The sequence below is a fragment of the Pteropus medius genome, unplaced genomic scaffold (assembly GCF_902729225.1).
Source record: "Pteropus medius unplaced genomic scaffold, Ma_sr-lr_union100, whole genome shotgun sequence".
NCBI lineage: Eukaryota > Metazoa > Chordata > Mammalia > Chiroptera > Pteropodidae > Pteropus > Pteropus medius.
Window position 1 is genome coordinate 3,052,795 of NW_024346062.1, and position 11,229 is coordinate 3,064,023.

Sequence of the window (11,229 nt, forward strand, 5' to 3'; positions counted from 1 at the left end):
GTTATCTCAAATCTTTTTATTCTTTTCCAGTCATTCTATGATGTCTGTAACCTGAAGGGGCATGATAGAAGAGGTAGGAGCAACTAATTCTGTAACAAGCTATGAAATTGCTTCACATACAAAAGAAAAACCTTGTTAGCTTGAATAACAGGAAGTTCTGAATTCTGTAGGTGTTCCAGTTAAAATAAATCTCTACTATAATGTAAGCATTTGTCTTCCCTCCTGCCATATTGAGAAAAATAAAGTATAAAAAGAATGCACTTGTGCTGGTGGTAATAGGCAGCACACTAACTTTTGAGTGACAAATTGATGTGCGGTAGAAATTTAGAAGCGGAAACCACACTCACTGTAATTCGGGACATGCGAAACACCCTAGATGGGGTGGGGTGGAGGGCTGTTCTACAAACAATGCCTGTAGACAGAAGAGGGATCATAACCTCAGGCAGTGACTGGTATTCTGGGGACAGAGCATAGAGGGTAGAAAAGACTGATGTCATGGCCAACCAGGATGACTCTACAGCCATATTGCTTGTATACAAATCTCAAGTCTCCCACTATATGACATTAAATGATTTACTTAGTCTCTAGGTTCTTCAGTTGCCTCTGTATAAAATGAGAACAATGATAATGCCTGTCCCATAGGGTTGTTGAGAGGATGAAAGTAATTAATATTCATAAAGTTCACTTAGAAGTGTTCAACACATTATAAGTACTATGTAAGGGTTTGCTGAATAAATAATAAAAACAAAGGTATATTATAATCTATCTCTGAATATCCATTAAAACCGTCTTTTAGGGCAAACCGACAGGCCTGTGGTCCCTATTCTGAAAGGTCTTACTCATTAAAGTGGTAAAGGAAAGCAAATTCATACAGCTAAAGTAACAAGCATAAAAGAGTTGAAGAGACTAGATAGAGGCATATATGAACATTTTATTTTTTTAGAAGCTGAAAAACAAGCACTGGCTTAAAAATATATAGCTACTGATATAAAAAGAGAGCAAGCCTTGTCCTCTATATCAGTGGCCCCAAACCCCTTGGGATGTGGACCAGGCCACACAGCAGGAGGTGTGTGGCAGGCAAGCAAGCGAAGCTTCATCTGTATTTGCAGCCGCTCGTCAGCGCTAGCATCACCGCCTCAGCTCCACCTCAGATCATCAGGCATTAGATTCTCATAGGAGCACCGGTACCTGGTGCCAAAATGGTTGGGGACTGCTGCTCTATATCATAACATCCCAAGCAACATTATCAACATCATTAACAAGAATTAACTGAATATCTAAGGTACAGAGTACAGCTAATGTCTTTTCCTTTTTCGTTGCATTTTTATCTAATTCGTTCTCATCTTTAATCATTAAATCCACTTATCAGTAACTATACTAACATTCACATTCAATTTTGGCTTGTATACAGACTGTTAGTACTTAATCTTTAAATTATCTTACCTACATTTGAAACTCTTGAGTTGTGGGGCTGTTTGACCTTTATTTTATCACCAGAAATGTACTCATGTGTGACTTTACTCTTTCAGACAATATTCATAACTAAAGACAGTCGTTTAAACCAAGTCTAAAATGGATTCCTAAACACTCAATCTGGCACCTCACTTTTTGTTGAAATCTTCCATATTCATCAAATATCCTTCCCTGACAGCTCGTCAGACAATTTTCAGATCATGTAATAGCACTTAAATTGGATACTAAAATATCTTTTCTCCTCAAGCATTGCCAAGCATTTGAATACGATCCTGTTTGCAGAAGTTGTGGTAAGTTATACTTTGCCACAAGAAACAAGCACATTGGCAGTATTACAGTGAAAATAAAAGATTTTTTTATGTGAAAGATGAGTCAATTAGGTAGAGACTTTTAACTATTAATTAGAATTCTAATCAAATGCCATATCTTTCAGCCAAAGTAGTCATAGCATACAAATAGTTCCTGTTTACCAAGGTCTAGTTCAATCAATATTCAAGAAGCAACGATGTGAACAGAACATAGTTCTGAGTCCTGAGACCTTTCTAATTTGCTATATTCCTTGCATCTGAGGCAGATTGTAGCTAGAGTAGGTTTTGACGGCTGGGAAATCATCCCGGTTCTCTCCCGTGGGGGAACAGAAACATGGTCCTTCTCCTTGACTTCTGCACTGACTTCTGCACTTATAGAGAACTGGCCAAAATTCATAAAAAGCGTGGTTTGAGAGCAGCCAAAGAAGTTGTTTTGAGGTCAAAAGATTTGCCTAAAATTCAGGCTCAGCCACTAAACACCTATATGACCAAGGGAAAGTTATTTAGTGGAGTCTTGGTTTCATTGGAAAAAGGGAAATAATTCCTGCCTTACAAAGTTTTATGGTGATTAAATAATATAAGGCAGTGACTCACATTTTTTTTCTTTTACTGTAACATAGGGGAAGAAATATATTTAATAATAGAACCCTATACACACATAGGATTGTGCAAGAGTGCATGCGATGTATGTAAAACTCAAATTTCACATAATGATATTTATCCTTATTATTTGAGATTCACTCTGATATTTTTCTATTATGTACTATCTATTCTCTTTCAGTTTTAAAAAATGCTGATTGTGACCCAGTAAATTGATTTCACATTAATAGGATGAAATTCACATTTTGGGAGACACAAATTTATTTACCTGGCTCGATAAACATCAAATACTCTTTCTTCTTTTTTCCCTTCTTTCAACTCTTCAAATATTTTTTACTGTCATCTGATTTCTGTAGTTTTTGATGAAAAGTCCATAGTTATGCAAATGTTTGTTCTTCTATATATAATGTGTCATTTTTCTCTGACTTAGAAGATTTTTCGGCAGTTTGCCTATGATCTGCCTAAGTGGTTTTCTTCATATTTATCCAATTCGTAGGCATCATCATGTAGGCATGATTGATCATTAACTCAATCTATAGCCTCTTTCCCCTTCCTAGAGGATGGAGTGTGGGTGGAAAGTTCCAAGCTTCTAATCATGGCTTGGTCTTCTGACGACCAGCTCCCACCCTGAAGCTATCTAGGAGCCCACTAAAAGTCTCATTAGAACAAAAGACACTCGTATCACCTAGAACATTCTAAGGGATTTAGGAGCTGTGTCAGGAACCAAAGTCAAAGACCAAATATTAGAAAAAAGATGCTCCTAGTACTCTTGTCACTTAGAAAATTACAAAGATTTTAGGAGCTCTGTGCCGGGAACTAGGGGTAGAGATATAGATAGATACATATGTTTTCCCTATTATTTCACAGGCTTTATTCAATTATTAAAGTAGATTTCAGGGAAAAAAAGAACAAAGAAGGACATCTCATACGTAGGTACATATAAATTCATTAAGAAGACTTAAAAATTCTAAATATGAGTTCATCTAATAACAAATTTCAAAATACATGAAGCCCAAACACACAGAACTGAACAAGGAAACAGACAAATACCCAAATTGCTCCTTCAGTATTCCATAAAACAAGTAGACAACGTATCAGGAAGAATTCAAAGGACTTAAGAATATCAACTGTGTTTGGATGTACCAAGAAGCAGATACCAAGACAGGATTCAACATGAAAGTGATTTTTGTGGAAAGGGAACAGGAAAAGGCTGATGCATTCAAACCATGGTGCTAGACTGAGAGAGAAGAAAGGAAGATTAGGGAGGAAATGTCCCTGACTATAAAACAGTTCCAAGAGAGTTTCATCTAGGTTAGTGGGGAGCCTTCATGCCTGTTGGAAGAGTCTTGTATCTCCTAAGGCAAGAATGAGCCTTGCTCGTTTATAAGCTGAAAGCAGACTACAGGAAGCCTGGCGTTAGTATGAACATGAAGGTTAATCCATTGGGGCAGTAACTGGAGTTGTCAGCTCAGTTATGCAAGAGGAAATCTCAATAATTCATTTTCATGGCCACTAGAGTCCACTCTTTGCATCGCAGACTCACTTCTGGGAGAAGCTTCTTTGTGGCTCTCATGGATCTTACTTCGTAAGGAAGATCTTAGAAAAGGGGGATTCATGAGATGGACTAAAATTCCGTTGCTACAACTGGTACTCCTCCTCAACCTTCTCCATTTTAAATTTCCCTCATCTTCATCTATCACTTTGACAGACTTGGGTGGCTTACTTTGTTGTATGATCCAAACCTTTAGTCCTGACCTTGTTGGGCCTGGGTTGTTTCACATCTGGTTATAACAGTACAAGCAAGTACTAGGAGATGTCCAAGTCTATCACTTGGTTTTCACACCTATTCCTCCCAGTCCCACTGTGTAAAAGTAGCTTTCTCTCCTCTCTTGTCAGGATTGATGACCCTTTTCACAATGATGACTCCTTTTTTCACCTGCTATTCCCCAGACATCAGAAGTCTATTGTTACTTTTTGAATGTCAAAAATATTTCATAACAACTTTTTATAATTTAAAATGGAATCAAGCCTAATTTTTCAATGTGAAGGGACACATAGCTGCTGTTAATTTTAATGGAGGAAAACTTGGGCAGAAATCATGGAATATCTACTGTATTTAATCCTATAATCAAGGTAGAAATACTTATTCTTTTTTCTCATATATGTAGGGAACTATATAGTGGCTTAAAATTTTATTGGGAAAAAGAACATATATTATTGGGCAACAGAACATATATGACAAAGCCTCAAAATCCTCAAAAAAAAAAAAAGGTAAATAAGACTGCCATCTGAGATTTAAACTAGAAAAATCTGCACATATGGAGATTAGCCAAAAAACAAAATCAAAGAAATGCCTGGAGTCTCAGACTAAACTCAGACAAGACTGGAACCAAATGATTTAAAAAAGGAAGCCAAATAAACTACATTTAACCCTTTTTGTAAAAAACCTATATGAAGTGAAGGTGAATGGTTATCACGGAACCTAGAAAAAGAGGATGGAGAGATCACATGTGGTAGATGAGTCTTTGGCATCACTGGAGAGAGCTCTGCCCAGTTGCTACCAGCAATCAATTCCTCGTTTGTTCCTATGGTAGGGATGGGGTTAGATAGTCTGACCTTCTTGCTTTGGGCCCATATTTCAACAAGTCACTTAACCTAATGCTATGAAATTACCCACGCCAGATCAAGGGTTAAAGCGGTGTACAATAATTAATCATGCATTCATTCTGTATGTATTACCTATATTCGATAATGAGTAAACCTAGTTTGAGAGATGTAATTATGGACTTATAAAAGCAGGATTTAAGAAGAGGGTTTTTAAAAAAAAATAGTTTTATGAAACATAGTTATGGTGGAAATGCAATGAACTGATATTGTCACTTACCTTTTAACATATACATCAGACTCTCTACTTTTCGAAAATTCATTTGATTCATATAGGCTATATCTATAGTCAATCTTAAGGTTCAGGGAAGAAATGTCATATTTTTGCATCTCCACAAACTCTTTTGTTTGCACAAAACTCAGTTGTTCGTATAAAGGCATTTCTGAAAATAGAAATGTCTTTTAAATAATGTAGGTGAGGCTTCAAAAAAGACACTGGGCTCCTGGAATGTAAAAGCTGTGCTGCTGAAGACATGGGCAAACATGCATAGAGTAGATGTAAATAGAGACATGTAATTGGTGATCACTCTGCAGTTATGGCCTGAATTACTTGGAACTCATCAGTACTGATGAGGCACTAACTGCATTCAGGTGCACTTCAATCAGAACTAGATTATACCATTAAAATTAATGAAGCACTAGAAGACTTTAATGAGTAAAAGAGGGTTGGTTTTAAAGTCTTTTATGCATTTTATTCATTTGACAACAATTTGGTTGACAGTGCAATTACATCTCTCTCTAGCAGGCAGGTAAAAAGTTTTGGTTATTAAAGGTTTTAAGTAATATATTATATTCAACACACTCCAAGGCACATCTCTTCAACACTTAAATGGCCTAATGGTTTAGCTTAATTCTAAAAAAAGATCCATTTATCTGTCTTTTGCCGTCCTGTTTTTTATTTTAAATAAAAACTAAACAATTGTTCTCTCTCAGATCCAAACTTTTCTCATTATACTGTTGAGATCTTTTCCTCTTTTAAGCAGCTAGCACTTTCAAAGCCAAACAGGGCCGTTTTTCATCTTTTCTAGGTATATATTCATCACGAATGTGTGTGGGGAGGAGTCCAACCACCTCCAAATAGGGCTTTCCTATGAGATTCAGGAGAATATGAAATTGGGAGGGAAAAATGAATATTTGCCAGGTGTCAATGTGTATTTTAATATTAGCCTAGCAAATAATAGAATGAAATATGGTAGTCTCCCCTTATCCATGGGGAATACATTCTAAGACCCCCAGTGGATGCTTGAAACCTATATATACTGTTTTTTCCTGTATATACATATTTATGATAAAGTCTAATTTATAAATTAGGCACAGTAAGAGAATAACAACAATAACTAATAATAAAATTGAACAATTATAATATACTTGAATGAAAGTTATGTGAATGTGGTCACTCGTTTTGGGGGGTCCTTTGCTGAAGTCTTCATACAAGCTTTTTCTTCATGTCTTCCACCCACAAATTTAACGACTTTCCATCTTAACTTATCATGCACTGTGGCCAACAGCAAAACTAGCTTGAATTTCTTTTTCTTTCTTCACAATTTCAAAGACAGAAGATTCATTCTTAATGTAGATCTTAGCAATTTCAGCATACAATTTTTTTTCTTTGCTTATTAAATTGAAAAGTTTCATCTTTTCACTTAAAGGAAGCACTTTATGGCTTTTCTTTGGCATGTCCGAATTGCCGGCAGCACTACTCTCACAGTCGATCTGATAACCACGACGGCTCCTAAGTGACTAGCTGTCGGAAACATCTGTAGGGTGGATACACTGCATGAAGGGATAATTCGCGTCCTGGGTGGGATGGTGAGAGATTTCATCACGATGCTCAGAACGGCGTGCAATTTAAAACTTATAAATTCTTTACTAAATTTATTTCTGAAATTTTCCATTTAATACTTTCAGACCGAGGTTGACTGCAGGTAATTGAAACTTCAGAGAGCAAAACCACGGATAAAGGGGAACTACAGTATTATATAACCACAGGAAGATAACATGACCAATAATTTGAGCACAGCAAAGGGATCAGACATTTCAAGTTCTCCAGTTTTGATTAATTTAATGTCAGTTAAACTCTCTGTATCTTAGTTTTCCCTAATTGTAAATGAGTATTACTGTTCACACGTAATAGTGGTTATTATTATTTTAAATGCTCTATATTCCACAAATAGCATTTTCTAAACTTAAATTGATAACTGATATCGTGAAAAGACAAATTATATATAGATAACTTGTTTCTTATATTTCAGGACAGCTTCTTAAATAGTAAATAAAGACATAAAAAGTGAGCTTCAAGAGAATCAAGATGAAAATACTACTAATAAAGAAGTTAAATATCAGTTTGTCTATTTTTAAAATTGTGATAAATAAAATTTACCATTTTAATAATTTTTAAGTGTACAGTTCAGTGGCACTAAGCATACTTACATTATTGTGTAACCATCACCACCATCCTAAATGTTTTTAAACAAATACCCAGTCAGGAAAAGCAACAATGCATATAGATTGAAGATTACATTCAGATCAGCTCTTAATAGAAGTCCCTCTATCTGGTTTGGTCTCCTGCTTCAAAATACAGTTTAAATATCTAAAGCATCATACACCCAAGGTAGCTAATGTACTACCTGAAAACTTGCTAGTGATTTCTATATTGAGCTGCCTTGTGCACAACCAGTCACAATTCCAAATTTCCCCTCCTTCATTTATTCTTTGGGGTATTATTGGCATAACTGTCTATCTCTGCCTCTAGATTACTGATTATTCTGGGGTATATACTGTGTGCAATTCATCTTCATAGGCTCACCATCATATACTCATATATTCCAGAATATATACAATATGGCTTTGTACATTTTCCTGGTCCATTAATGTTTCTTAAAATATTTGTAGGACCTCTTTCCCAAGATCATTTAATTTCTATACCTTATTTTTTGGAAGGTTATTTTTTCTCTACTATGTGGCGCTCTTAAATTAGTTCATCCTAAATCATTAATTATATTTTTTTTGCCCAGAGACTTACAAGTAGATTATTTCTTACAGTTACTAAATCTGTACTAAAATTTTAGATGCTTGATTATATGTATTTTCAGCTATTATTATTAGCTTACATTATTCTCTCTCTCTCTGTGTGTGTATGCACACATGCACCTCATTTACACAAAGTATTTTAGCTTATTGGATGCTTATATGGTTAGATTCTTTCCTTTTTATTGATTCCTTCCCATCACTTCCCTTATCTCTATCTTCAGTTTGTTGTGTCCAGAATAACCAGACCCAACTTGAGTGCTCTTAACCAGGAGACAGTTTATTAGCCGGCGGCTGTCCTTGCAAAGGAGCAGCCTCGAAATGCCAAGATACAAGGTTTTTAAGCCCCAAATCCCATTCCTCATTCTGTCTTAAACACAAAGGTCCATCTTTCTCCTATTCACTACCTGTCAACCCACTGGTCAGGTGTGCAAGCGGGAAGTACAGAAGCAGAAAGCTTGTGTTACAATGTTATGTTCCTATGGGTGATTGCCTATGTTCCCATGGACAATAGCCAGTGTTCCCATGGGCGATGGCCAAACAGTAATTTTCAGCTTATATACAATTGATTATTTTTCATGCCACGCAAGCAAGCAGGGTTACACAGGCTAAAATGGGCAGTTAGCGTATGAGCTCATTGTTACAAGTTTCATGATTAACAGAATGTGGTTAGGGGTTCCAGAAACTAGGCCTAAGTTATAGACTTCTTTTGTCCAGTTTCAGGTTTTAATTATTCTTTAACCCTTTCATATTTCAGCGGGCTATTACAAGTTGTCTGCAACAGTCTATTGTGAGGTTTTCCAAAATCTCCCAGAAGAAATGAGTTAATCTGTAATTTGTACTATCGCTGTAATTCCTTTACTTAGTACCTTACTAGTTGTTTACTAGTCTGCATGTCTCATCCTCACAGGCTGTTGGCTGGTTGCTTAAAGGCAAGGACTCTGTCATTTTTATACAGCTAGCATTTAACAAGGTACTGGCAAATAGTAGATATCAAAAAATGCTTTTTCCTCACCTATTCTATTTTTACAAAATTCTATTTGTAACTACAGACTTCCCATTATTCCCTTTGAAGAGACAGTATAAGGCCCATATCAGATAGCATTTCCTCAGACATAAGGAGGAGGGAAGGAAGTACTCATTTCAGAGAAGAAAGCTTGCAAATCTTACCACTTACATGTAATTTAGGTATAGGTACTCATTTGAAGCACTTGACACTCTAACCACTAAAAAGCATGATTAGAAACTTGAACTTACGAGACAAACCAGAAGTGGGTGAGATGAGAGTAAGAAGGCCACATCATTTTTGTCAGGAGTCCCCAACCCCCGGGGCCGCAAACCGGTACCACTCCATGGTCTGTTAGGAACGAGGCTGCAGAGCAGAAAGTGAGTGGCAGGCGAGCAAGAGAAGCTTCATCTATATTTATAGCCGCTCCCCAGCAATAGCATTACCGCCTCAGCTCCACCTCAGATCATCAGGCATTAGATTCTTATCAGAGCACCGGTCCCTGGTGCCAAAAAAGTTAGGGGCCACTGATTTTTATGATTGATATTTCCAATGCTATTGTTTCTCATGTTTAAGAAGAACATGAAAAATATTCAAGCTTTTCCAGGAGAGAACACAAACTTCATATTATTCCTATTTCTTACTGCTTAGCAACCTCAAGCAACTTCCACTAATAGGATTCTCCTGTTAGACACTTTGGATACCATTTTCTTTCACTCCTAAAATAAAGTAATACAGGCACACCTCAAAGATATTGTGGATACAATTTCAGACCACCATAATAAAGCAAGTATTGCAATAAAGCAAGTCGTAATCTTTTAGCTGGTGAAGGGTCTTGCCTTCGGTTTGTAAAAAACACAATATCTGTGAAGCACAATAAACTGAAGTATGCCTGCACTGCTTATAATTTTGTTACTGAGAAAACCAACAATACAAATGAAAGAATAAAAATAAAAAGCCATCTCTATGTGCATGACAGGTAATAAAACTGTCACTAGCAGTGTGTCCTGTGGTAATCGCTTCTCTGACACTTCGTTTACTGACTCCTTTCCTCAAGTGTGCTTTTATTACTCTTCAGACTCTTCAGGTAGCAGTAATTATTTTGTCGGAATTTACAGTTATCAGAATAAGACATGGTTTGTAGAAATATCATAATAACAAACTATTTTTGTTTAAAACATAAAAGTGTATTGCCCACACACACACAAAAAGTACATTAATAATTCTAAACAATATCTGGCATTCGTCAGCTTCTTAAACTGGGTAGTGTTTATGTTAACATTTGTTTTATTATTACTTCATATTTTATATCCTTTTCTGTATGAGTAATACACTTAATAATTTTCTAAAAATGAGGTACCTCAGCCCTTCATCACTAAAACTTTAATTCCTCACTAAACATTTACCCTGTAGATAATATTGTTATGAAATTGTTTTTTACAGTTATGAAATAGATTTATAGTATTTCAATGGCATCTGAATGGAAATATTTAATAAAAAAATAATCTTTTTAACTGCAAAAGTGAATACATTCTAAAAAAATAAAGTCTCACATGTTCAAGGATAACTTAGTAAAGTCCCTTTTAAAGTGGGTTCAAGAAGGCAAACAATCCCCTGTACTATCATTTCAAGGTAGTAGAGCCCACGCCTTTTCTGAGATCTTGATTCAAATCCTGACTCTGCCTCCTACGAGATGTGTAACCTCAGATAAGTTACTTCAACTCTTTAAGCTTGTTTCCTCATTGTAAAATGGAGAAAATAACAGTACCTACCTCTCAGGAAATTGGATAGATTAATTAGTTAATAAATGCAAAGCATTCAGCACACAGTGCGAGGTACCCACAAAATGTTCAAAATTAGCTATTATTAGTTGTAACAGTATTTTCTTCTGATTCGCAAAGAATTTCTATGACTTATTTAGTCAACTACTAATCTTTACTTGATGTTATTCCACAAAAACAAATTGAGATCATGTTCCTTCACTTCCAGGAATGAATGACCTTTTACAGTTTAGCATAACACAGAAAGACAAATTTTAGTTAAATGCACCCTCTAGTGGTGTACATTATGTGCAAGTACTTGGCTTCTATGAAGAAAATTCCTTTATGGAAATATCAGTAGGTTAGTGCTTAGAACTTGAAGCCAGTTGGT